The sequence below is a fragment of the Sapajus apella genome, unplaced genomic scaffold, assembly GCF_009761245.1.
Source record: "Sapajus apella isolate SASKATOON/1434 unplaced genomic scaffold, GSC_monkey_1.0 scaffold68, whole genome shotgun sequence".
In the NCBI taxonomy this organism is placed as follows: domain Eukaryota; kingdom Metazoa; phylum Chordata; class Mammalia; order Primates; family Cebidae; genus Sapajus; species Sapajus apella.
In genome coordinates, this window is record NW_022437008.1 from 5137618 (window position 1) to 5149823 (window position 12206).

Here is a 12206-nt window from a genome sequence, read left to right on the forward strand (position 1 = left end):
AAAAAAAAAAAAAAAAAAAAAAAAAAAGAACTGCTTGTCTAAATGTCAGCTGTTATTGCAGGACCAGTACACTGAGGTGGAAAATTGCCTTTTGAGTTCAGTAACAAGGAAGGGCTTTTGCAATTAGGAAAGAAAAATTGTGTTTGTGGAGCAGAGAGAGGGAGAAGGGGGAAGTAACAGAACACCAGACCTCTTTTCTGAACTTTGACTATGGTTTTATAATGGATGGATCAGGCTGGCAACATAATTAAAAAAAATTATCTGCTTGGCTAAACTTTAGTCATGCTTCCAAACCTTCTCCCTGGCCCATGTGATTACTTGTTTATTTAATTATTGGAGACAGAGTTTCACTCCTGTTGCCCAGGCTGGAGTGCAATGGCGAAATCTCGGCTTACTGCAACCTCTGCCTCCTGTGTTCAAGCAATTCTCATGCGTCGGCCTCCCAAATAGGTGGGACAACAGGCATGTACCACCACGCCCAGCTAATTTTTGTATTTCTAGTAGAGACGGGGTTTCATCATGTTGGCCAGGATGGTCTTGAATTCCTGACCGCAGGTGATCCACCTGCCTTGGCCTCCCAAAGTGCTGGGACTACAGGCATGAGCACCTCACCTGGCCTGCAGCTTTTTCTTTTTTGAGATGGAATCTAGCTCTGTTGCCCAGGCTGGAGTGCAGTGGCAAGATCTCAGCTCACTGCAACTTCCACCTCCTGGGTTCAAGCAATTCTCCTGCCTCAGCTTCCCAAGTAGCTGGGACTACAGGCACATGCTGCTATGCCCGGGTAATTTTTTGTATTTTAGTAGAGACAGGGTTTCACCGTGTTGCCCATGTTGGTCTTGAACTCCTGAGCTCAGGCAATCTGCGCACCTCAGCCTCCCAAAGTGCTGGGTTACAGGCGTGAGCCACCACACCAAGCAGCATTCTTTTTTTTTTTTTTTTTTTTTTTTGAGACGGAGTTTTTGCTCTTGTTACCCAGGCTGGAGTGCAATGGCGCGATCTCGGCTCACCGCAACCTCCGCCTCCTGGGTTCAGGCAATTCTCCTGCCTCAGCCTCCTGAGTAGCTGGGATTACAGGCACGCACCACCATGCCCAGCTAATTTTTGTATTTTTAGTAGAGACGGGGTTTCACCATGTTGACCAGGATGGTCTCGATCTCTTGACCTCGTGATCCACCCGCCTCGGCCTCCCAAAGTGCTGGGATTACAGGCGTGAGCCACCGCGCTCGGCCTCCAAGCAGCATTCTAATAAAACTTCTTTTTTCAAACCTAAGCTGATCTTGGTAAATTTTTTTTTTTTTGAGACGAAGTCTCACTCTATCACCCGGGCTGAAGTGCAGTGGCACGATCTTGGCTCACTGCAACCTCTACCTCCCAGGTTCAGGCAATTCTCCTGCCTCAGGCTCCTGAGTAGCTGGGATTACAGGCACCTGCCACCACGCCCAGCTAATTTTTGTATTTTTAGTAAAGACGGGGTTTCACCATGTTGATCAGGCTGGTCTCGAACTCCTGACCTCAGGTGATCCACCCGCCTCGGCCTCCCAAAGTGCTGGGATTACAAGGGTGAGCCACCGTGCCCAGCCTCTTCTTACTTTTAAAAATAAATTCTTGGTGCCACAGAGAAAGACCAGCACTCAGGAGAAAAGTTTCTCAGCAAAGCAAAGTTTACTTCTGCAGAAGGGTGCTGCCCGCACCTGTAACAGTCGCAAGAACACACCTAACAAAGGAGAGCAGGGTTTTTTTTTTTACCATAACTCAGTTCCTACTTCTGTCTTTCCCCCATTGGCTGGGGTTGGACTGCACAATCTAAGCTGATTCCAATGCACTATTTCAAATGAAGGACAGTTTACAGAACCAAGGATAAGGAAGTCAGATTTCTGTAGAGGAACTCATACTGTCTAACAATTTTTCCCCTTTTGATTTTGTAATTCTTCCTCTTCAAATACTTTTAACAGGACTTGGCCTTTCTTCTCTTCTTGCTTATTTGGAAGTAAAAGTTTATCTGAATAGGGTAGGGGAGAGTTTCGAGAGGTTTTGGTAAGAGCTGTTTCTATGAGCTTTTGAACCAATCCACGGACACAAGGTATCAAACAGCACCCTATGAGAATGAGCGCACCTATTACAACTGCAAGGGAAATGAGAATAGAGGCCCCGAGTCCTTTCCATTTGCCAAACCATCTCTCCATTAAACTAGTGAAAGGGTCGTCTACTCCAGAGTTTTTGGCTAGCTCATCGGATAAACCAGTTAGACCTTCTAGCGCTTTAGTTATCGTTCCGTTGGGGCCAGTATTATCAGGGATGAAAGAGCAACATCGGGTTCTAATCACGCTGACAGCAGAATGAGGGAAGAAGAAGAGACAATATAAGAGATACAAGAAGGTTAGGTTTTTCTTAGCTTTAGTTTCAGGGGACTTGCTCCCAGAACAATGGCCCATGATTTTGAAGATAGCAGCGTGTTCTTGATTCAAATATGCTGAGTCCACCCTCCTTCTGTGGTTCGGCCTGCGGTCTCGGTAGTTAGAAACACTAGACGGTGTCCCTCCCAAGCCGGTTCGAGTTTTCCTTCCTTCCAACTCTTAATGAGAACATAAGCTCCAGGCTGATACGGGTGCACTGGGAACTCCCGTGGTGGCGTCTGTGCTAAAAGGCCTTTAGTCCTGAGGGAAGAGAAAATGGAAGACAGGCCAAGTTTATAGTTTTTGAGAAACCAATGTTTTGTTTCAAATGTGGGAACGTCAGCAGTGGAGTGTAAATAAGGCAACCTACATAGCATCTCACAAGGAGACGGGCCAACATCTTTCCGAGGGGCAGTTCTGACCCTTGGTATTTCCATGTTATGTCTAGCACTTGGGCTAGTTTCTTAATGATGTGTGCAGTGAAATGGGTCCCATTATCTGAATCAATATTTCCTATCCAAATCTGTGTATAACATTTTCAATTAATGCTTTAACTACATTATTAACAGTTGCACCCAGTGAGTGAGGTGATCTACTATCACTAATCAGTAATTTAGGCAACCCATTGGGGGCATTTTGGTGTAACCAATTTGGACACTTTGGAATGGTCTTAATCCTGGACTTCTTCCCCCAAGGGGTGCTTTTCTTAGCGTCTCCTTGTTAGTCTTTTTGCATATTAGGCAGCTATCTGTCTTGCCAGAGTATCAATTCCAACACATCCATTAAACGCTGAGAACTGCATCACACATAGCTTGGGGTCCCCATTGAGTTCCTCAATGCAGCTGATTTCTCTCATGAGGGGTTTGGATAACATTTCTCTTTGGTCTGGTAACACTCATGTCCCTGCTGAGTTCTCTTTGGCCCTTATTTTCATTAATTTCTCTTTTTCAGCAGAAGAAAAGGTGGGAACTGCAGTCTGGGGAGAAAGACAAGGGGTTAGGGGAAAAATGGGCATTTCAGAGGAAATGGCAGTTTGCTTGGCTATTTGATCTGCAAGGTTATTCCCTCAACTTTCTTTCTTTCTTTTTTTTTTTTTTCTGAGATGGAGTCTTGCTCTGTCCCCAGGCTGGCATGCAATGGGCAATCTTGGCACACTACAACCTCCACCTCCCAGGTTCAAGCGATTCTCCTGCCTAGCCTCCTGAGTAGCTGAGATTACAGGCGTGTGCCACCACGCCTGGCTAATTTCTAAATTTTTAGTAGAGATGGGGTTTCACTATGTTGGCCAGGATGGTCTCAAACTCCTGACCTCGTGATCCACCCGCCTCGGCTTCCCAAAGTGCTGGGATTACAGGCATGAGTCACTGCACCCGGCCTTCCCTCATCTTTAAAAAAAAAAAAAAAGACCTTTCTGGCATCTGGGGACATAGACAATGGCTATTTCTTCTGGCAGCTGGAGGTTATCTAATACTTGGGTAATTAATTCTTTGTGGACAAGGTCTTGGCCTTTGCTATTAACAAGAGCTCATTCAGTCCACATTTTTCCAAAGGTATGGGCTACCCGAAGGCATATTTGGAATCTGTATCAATAATAGTCCCCTCCTGGTTTTGCAAGTACTTCAAAGCTTGATTCAATGCAAACAGTTCACATGCTTGGGAGGACCAATTATTGGGAAATCTTCCCGACTCTACTGCCAGAGCTTTGCCATCAACCACTGAATACCCATTATGTCTTCTTCCCTCAATTACCCGGGAAGAACCATCTATAAACAGGTGTTGCCCTGTTTTGAAAGGAGTCTCTCTTAAATTGGACCTAACCTTTATATGATAATCAATTAAATCTAAACACTTATGCTCAGGTCCTTTTAGATTTGGGTTCCCTGTTAGGAAACCTGCTGGATTGAGTGAACTGTCAGTGATTAGTGTTAAGTCATCCCTCTCTAATAAGACAGCTTCACACTTCAAAATTCTTGAGTCAGTGGGCCATCTCCCTACTTTCTGGTTTAAGATATTTCTGGGGCCGGGCGCAGTGGCTCACGCCTGTAATCCCAGCACTGTGGGAGGCCAAGGCGGGTGGATCACGAGGTCAAGAGATCGAGACCATCCTAGTCAACATGGTGAAACCCCGTCTCTACTAAAAATACAAAAAATCAGCTGGGCATGGTGGTGTGTGCCTGTAATTCCAGCTACTCAGGAGGCTGAGGCAGGAGAATTGCCTGAACCCAGGACGCAGAGGTTGCGGTGAGCCGAGATCACGCCATTGCACTCCAGCCTGGGTAACAAGAGCAAAAACTCCGTCTCAAAAAAAAAAAAAAAAAAAGATATTTCTGACTTGATGGGGTGTGCTCACAGCGAAATTTCCCCCAAAGGTTAGCTTTCTGCTTTTTTCAGTGAACAAGGAAGTAGCTGCAATATATTGAATACATTTGGGCCACCCGCAGGTTACTGGATCTAAAACTTTCGATAGGAAGGCTACAGGTTGCTGATGGCCCCCATGTTCTTGGGTAAGTACCCCTAACGCTACCCTCTTGTTTACATTAACAAAAAGGTGAAATGGCTTTTCTAAGGAAGGCAGGGCTAGGCCAGGGGCAGTTATGAGTAGGTGTTTTCGTTCCTCAACCTGGTACATTTCTTCAGAAGCCCACAAGAGAGGGTTAAGTTTTTCTTGGGTGAGCTTTAGGTATAAAGGTTTTGTCTTTAGGGCATATGAGTCAATCCATAACTGGCCATATCCAACTAATCCTAAAAATTTCCTGAGTTCCTGCTTAGTCTTAGACAAAGGTAAGGACATGACTGGTTCAACTAGCTCAAGCCCTATCCTTTGTTTGCCTTTCCTTATCAAGTGTCCTTAGGTATTTAACTTCTGGCCCTAGGAACTGAAGCTTTCCCTTTGAGACCTGTAATCCTCTTCCTTGCAAATGATTAAGGAGACTGATAGAGAAGCCAGCTACCTTTTCCACAGCCTCATCAGATACCAGCAAAGCGTCCACATATTGGAGTAGGCATATGCATTTTGGGGTAGAAATTTGCTCTAGAGGGCCGGGCGCGGTGGCTCAAGCCTGTAATCCCAGCACTTTGGGAGGCCGAGGCAGGTGGATCACGAGGTCAAGAGATCGAGACCAGCCTGGTCAACATGGTGAAACCCCGTCTCTACTAAAAATACAAAAAATTAGCTGGGCATGGTGGTGCGTGCCTGTAATCCCAGCTACTCAGGAGGCTGAGGCAGGAGAATTGCCTGAACCCAGGAGGCGGAGGTTGCGGTGAGCCGAGATCGTGCCATTGCACTCCAGCCTGGGTAACATGAGTGAAACTCCGTCTCAAAGAAAAAAAAAAAAAAAAAAAAGAAATTTGCTCTAGAACTTGCTCTAGGATTTGACCAAAGAGATTGGGTGAATTTGTGAAGCTTTGAGGCAAGAGTGTCCATCGGTACAGTTGCTTGTCAGAATGGAGATCTTCCCATTCAAAAGCATGCCCAGAGGGCGTCCTTGAAATCTATTACCGTGAACCATTGATGGTCACATGGAATTTTGTTGAGGATGGTTTAAGGGTTAGGGACAACAGGGTGGGTAGTCTGAACTATTTGGCTGATAGCCTGGAGATCTTGCACTAGTTGGTGTGACCTATCTGATTTCTTTACAGGCAGTATTGGGGAGTTATAAGGGGACATACAGGGTTCAAGCAGCCTGTCTTGAATGAGACCTTCAATTATAGGCTTTAAACCTATTCTACCTTCTAGGGGAATGGGATATTGTTTCCTTCTGGTTATTTCCCTAGGGGTGTTTAACTTAATATGTATTGGAGAGACATGGAGTCTTCCCCAATTTCCCTTCCTTGACCAGACATCAGGATGAATGTATTTTTCCTCTGCAGTGGTAAGTAGATTTAATGAGCTAAGGAATCTCTCTGGGCCAACATGTAGGCTGATACCTAGTTTTAGCATTAAGTCTCTTCCTAATAAGTTAATTCCTGCTTCAGGGATTAACAAAAATTTAATGTGGGTTGATCGGTCTTTGTATTTGTAGGGTGCCAGCCCCCACACACTACCCATGGGTACCCCGAGTTTGGTGGCAACAAAGGAATGAGACAAAGACAGGTTAAAAGTGCATGAAGTGGGAAGAGGGGCCAATGCAAAAGGGAGGCTGCAAAGGCCCGGGGCTCTGGTTTCCACAGTATTTATTGTATACAATCACTTTGATCGATAGTGCAGATGGTGGGGTGAATTGGTGAAAGGGAAGCTGTGTGTCAAACATAAGATTAATAGCAGTGAAGGTTTATGTGAGTTTCCTAAGAGTTAAAGCATATGTTTATTTTATAGGTAATTATCTATGTGCACCTGGTGGGAATGGGCTTAACAAGGAGCCTACATATCTGGCTACATTCCAGGGCTTCAAAGGAATGTTATCTCTTTGAGCACTGTTTAAAATGTCAGAGCTTGGGTCACTCTGTACATGGGGACATGCTGGCATAGAGAGGCCTTCCTCCCCAGAGGCCTCTGCGGCCTTCTGTGGTTTATTTTTCCTGATTTCCTTAATACATTACTTATAACCAGTTAATGTAGGCACACTATAAACCCTTCCTTCATTGCTGTTTCCCCCAATGGTATCTGATCTCTATGCCTTCTAAAATTTTTGCTTCAAATCCTTCTCCCTTTACCCCGAGACAAACAGCTCCTCTGAGGAGCAGGTGACACTAGGTGGAAAGGAACAAACAGAGGAGCCAGCTGCTCCAGAATCTATTAAAAAGGTTATAAGTTCACGTTTGGGTCCCACCTCTAAATTTATTAAGGGCTCTTAGTGGGACTCAATGTAAAAGAGACAGAAGGCAAGAAGTGGAATGATCTTTCTTTTTCCCATTCGGGACATGTCCTCTTGAAATGACCTATTCTTCCACATTTAAAACATTTATTTTGTCCTTATTCCCTTCCAGTTCTGGAGTTCCTTGGCTTTGCCTCCCTATGTCCCTTATACGGCCTGGCAAATGAGGGCTTGGATCCTTTCTAAGTTTTGTCCCCCTAGAGGCTTTGTCTAGGAGTGTAGGGGTCTCCCGGCAACGGGCCCCATCTTTTGGAGCCCCCTGTTGGAAGCTGGATAACAAGGTTTTGCTTTTCTTTATTTCTTCTTACATAAACTTTTTGAGCTTCTTTCAAAAGCTCTTCCATAGCTCAATCTTTCCAATTCTCTCTCTTTTGCAATTTCTTAGCAACGTCTGGCCAACTGTTTGTAACAAAATGTAGCTTTAATTCCTTGCCAAAGGGGGTTCTCTAAATCCAGGCCTGCATATTTTCTCACTTGCTCTTTTAGTCCATCTAAAAATTCCATAGGCCCTTCCTCTTTTCTTTGTTGTATATCAAATGCTCCAGAAAGGTTTTGAGTTTGGGCCACTGACTCTTGAATTCCTTTATCATTTCTCTGAGATCTTTCATATTTTCTCAGTGGGCTGCACTGTTATTATCACATTGAGGGTCTTGGGCTGGGAATTTTCGGTCTGCTGCAGGAATGTTTTGGCCAGGAGGGTGTTCATGTTCACAGACTACCATAGCGGCTTTGTGGGTCCTGCCCCTTTCTTCCCCTGAAAAGACGATGCCTAGCAGACATGAACTCGGCCCAAGTATACAACTGGGGCCCTAAAAATTGATCAGTCAGGTCTGCCACTCCATATGGGTCATCTAAAAGTGGCTTGAGCTCCTTTTTAAAATTTCGAACTTCTGAGCTGGTTAAGGGGGCATTAACGAAGCCAGTGCCCCCTCCTCCTCCCAGGGACCTCTCTTAAGGGGAAGAGAGTTAGAGCTGATTCCTTAGAGGTAGACGGGAAGGGGAAGTTCTAAGTATCCTTTTTACATTGCTCTACCTCGCATTCAAGTTTTCTTTGGGGAGGGCATTTAGGCACTTCCCAAGCAAAATAAAACAACAATATTTTATCATTTGCTGTTTTTTCTTGTGTTTAGTCTTCTCATTATCCTTCCAATAATTTAACATGAAACCTAGGAGACTATCAGGAGTATTGCTGTAACTAGCTTTATCCCTCCCGTTTCCTGCCTTACTTGGCGCATTGCCCATCTTGGAGGTTTGGTATGAGGCTCAATCCTCGTCTCAGAGATTTCTTGCCTTTCCTTTTCCCTAGAGGCCCCTTACTGGAGATTTCTTGCACGCAATCATGCGTCTCACTCGCACACTTTCAACCTCCAAGATATCCCGACCACCAAGGAAATACTTTGCCGCCCCCGCGACGTTTCTTACCTTCGTCCAGAGGATCCTTTCCGCCCGCGTTGCTGAGTCTGGGTTTATTCCTCACACTGGGGGAGGTCTCGATCCCCCTGCCCCTGGGGCCACCGCAACAAGGCAGTGGGACGGTCTCCTCACGAGATGATCAGGGACTTCTCCCCAGAGGAGAAAGGAAATCCCTGACAGCCCCCGAATTGTTAGAAATAAGTTCTCGGTGCCGCAGAGACCAGCACTCCGGAGAAAAGTTATACAAGGCAAACTTTACTTCTGCAGAATGCTGCTGCCCGAGACTGCAACAGTCGGAAGAGCCAGGGCACACCTGACGAAGGAGAGCAGGGGTCTTTCCCTCAAAGGCTGGGGTTACGCAATCTAAGGTGATTCCGATTGGCTATTTAAGAAGGTATGGGTTGCAGCAGCGGGAAGGGGCAGTTTACAGAACAAAGGACAAGGGAGTTAGATTTCTGAAGAGGAATTAATTCTTTTTTTTTTTTTTGAGACAGAGTTTCACTCTTGTTACCCAGGCTGGAGTGCAATGGCACGATCTCGGCTCACCGCAACCTCCGCCTCCTGGGTTCAGGCAATTCTCCTGCCTCAGCCTCCTGAGTAGCTGGGATTACAGGCACGCGCCACCATGCCCAGCTAATTTTTTGTATTTTTAGTAGAGACGGGGTTTCACCATGTTGACCAGGATGGTCTCGATCTCTTGACCTCGTGATCCACCCGCCTCCCAAAGTGCTGGGATTACAGGCATGAGCCACCGCGCCCGGCCGAAGAGGAATTAATTCTAATATTACCAACACTTTTGTTCCCGGGGCTCTGACACCTCTCCCGACAAAAGGGACTTTTTCTTTTTTTAAATGGAAAAGGCCTGTGCTTGAACAGACTTGGGAGGGGACCAGGAGCCCGGGAATGGGACCAGTACAGATGCAGGAAAGCAGGACAAGAAAGAGGCCCAGCCAGCTCCAGCCACTAAGGAGCTCGATCGCCTGACTTCTACCGCGGCTAGAAAGTCAGCTCCGGCGCCTCTCCAGGGACGCTGGTTCCCCGACTCAGGTTACGCACGGCCTGCAGTACCGATGCCCGCGCCATTTTTTTTTTTTAAATGGAAACGCCCTGTGCTTGAACAGGCTTGGGAGGGACCAGGAGGAGCCAATACCTACGTCCCACCATCCCCCCGCAACGCCGGGAGGAGCGAGACCTCCACTTCCAGCTTTGGACAAGGCCAGACTGAGACGGTCGCGTAGCTTTCTGGGAAATGCCTGGAACTACCGCGTATGCTGCCCTAGAGACTACGTGTCCCATAATGCACCAGGCGCGCAGCGTCTGAACGGTGCGCTGCTGCCCCCTTGTGACAGCTGGGCGGTCATTGCCGAGGCCAGGGACACTAAGGTTCCGGGATCTGGGAGGTGAGCCCAAGTCCTGGGAACTCCTGGGAATTCCCTCCCAACCCCAAACTTTGCGCAGGAAAGGTGGGGTAGGGACGGGTACTGTGAAAGATTTGCGGACAGGACCCGCTGTGAGGATTAAAGGAAACCGGCCCAGTAACTGTTGGCTGTATATAGTCTTTAGTAACGTGACACGCAACGCGATCGTGTCATGGTGTAGGTACTTTTTTTTTTTTTTTTGAGATGGTGTCTCCCTCTGTCGCCCAGGCTGGAGTGCAGCGGCGCGATCTGGGCTCACTGCAGCCTCTGCCTTCCGGGTTCAAGCGATTCTTCTGCCTCAACCTCCAGAGTGGCTGAGATTACTACAGGAGCTAGCCGCCACGCCACGCTAATTTTTGTATTTTTAGTAGAGACAGGGTTTCACCATGTTGGCCAGGCTGGTCTCGAACTTGTAACCTCAAATGATCCACCCGCCTCAGCCTCCCAAAGTGCTAGGATTACAGGCATGAGCCTCAGCCTGTTTTTTTTTTTTTTGTTTTTTTTTTTTTAGACAGGGTTTCAATTTGTCACCCAGGCTGGAGTGCAGTGGTGTGAACACAGTGCACTGCAGCTTCTACCTTCCCAGGCTCAGATGATCCTACCACCTCAGCCTCCCAAGTAGCTGGGACTACAGGTATGCACAACACCCAGCTTTTTTTTTTTTTTTTGTAGAGACAGTGTTTTTGCCATGTTGCCCAGGCTGGTCTTGAACTCCTGAGTTTAAGTGGTCTGCCCTCCTAGGCCTCCCTAAGGGCTGGGATTATGGGCATGAGCCCCCATGCCTGGTCTTTTATTTTTCTTTTCTTTTTTTGAGACGGAGTCTCCCTCTGTTGCCAGGCTGGAGTGCAGTGACATGACCTCAGCTTACTGCAATCTCCACCTCCCGAGTTCAAGCCATTTTCCTGCCTCAGCCTCCCGAATAGTTGGGATTACAGGCCTGCACCAAAACAGCCAGCTAATTTTTGTATTTTTACTAGAGACAGGGCTTCACCATGTTGGCCAAAATGGTCTTGATCTCCTGACCTCATGATCCACCTGCCTCAGCCTCCAAAAGTGCTGGCATTATAGGCGTGAGTCATGCACAGGGCCTCTTTTTTATTTTTGGTTTTGAGACAGGGTCTTGCTCTGTCATCCAGGCTGGAGTACAGTGGTGCTATCCTAACTCACTGTAGTCTCCATCTTCTGGGCTCAAGTGATCCTCCAACCTCAGCCTCCCATGTAGCTAGGACTACAGACATGCGCCATCACACCTGGTTCATTTTTTTGTATTTTTGGTAGAGACAAAGTTTAGCCATGTTGCCCAGGCTGGTCTCAAACTCCTGGGCTCAAGCAATCCGCCAGCTCGGCCTCCCAAAGTGCTGGGATTACAGGCATGAGCCACCATGCCTGGCTGACTTGTACATAGTTTTTTTTTTTTTTTTTTTTGAGATAGGGTCTTGCTGTGTTGCCCAGGCTGGAGTGCAATGGCACAATCTCAGCTCACCGCAACCTCTGCCTCTCGGGTTCGAGCGATTCTCTTGCCTCAGCCTCCAGAGTAGCTGAGATTATAGGCACGAGCCACAACACCCAGTTAATTTTGTATTTTTAGTAGAGACGGGGTTTCTCTGTGTTGGTCAGGCTGGTCTCGAACTCCTGACCTCAGGTGATCCATCCGCCTTGGCCTCCCAAAGTGCTGGGATTACAAGGTGTGAGCCACCACACCCAGCATGAGTTGTAAATATATATATATTTTTTGAGACAGAGTCTCGTTCTGTCACCAGGTGCCAGGCTGGAGGGCAGTGGTACGATCTCGGCTCACCACAACCTCTGCCTACCGGGTTCAAGCAATTCTCCTGCCTCAGCCTCCTGAGTGGCTGGGACTACAGGCACGTGCCACCACGCCCAGCTAATTTTTGTATTTTTTAGTAGAGACAGGGTGTCACCATGTTGGCCAGGATGGTCTTGATCGCTTGACCTCATGATCCGCCCACCTCCTCAGCCTCCCAAAGTGATGGATTATAGGCGTGAGCCATTGTGCCCAGCCGTAGTTTGTTTTTTTAAATTTTTTTTAACTTTCTTTTGAATCAGCAATAATCGCACCTTGGATAAACCACATTGGCTACGATACTGCCACTGCGCAAAGCTTGTACAGTTTTTCTTTTTGAGACAGAGTCTCACTCTGTCACCAG

General features: G+C 47.0%; 1 long non-coding RNA gene and 1 pseudogene across 1 annotated transcript; both read right to left on the reverse strand.

Annotated features, from left to right (window-relative positions):
• Positions 1 to 1638: 1638 nt before the first annotated feature.
• On the reverse strand, positions 1639 to 9092 carry LOC116530918. Its single transcript, XR_004260181.1, has 2 exons — positions 8630 to 9092; positions 1639 to 2654 (listed from the first exon to the last, which is right to left on the reverse strand). It is a non-coding gene; the product is annotated as an uncharacterized LOC116530918 (long non-coding RNA).
• Positions 9093 to 12044: 2952 nt separating this feature from the next.
• LOC116530968 lies at positions 12045 to 12162 on the reverse strand (annotated as a pseudogene).
• Positions 12163 to 12206: the final 44 nt, after the last annotated feature.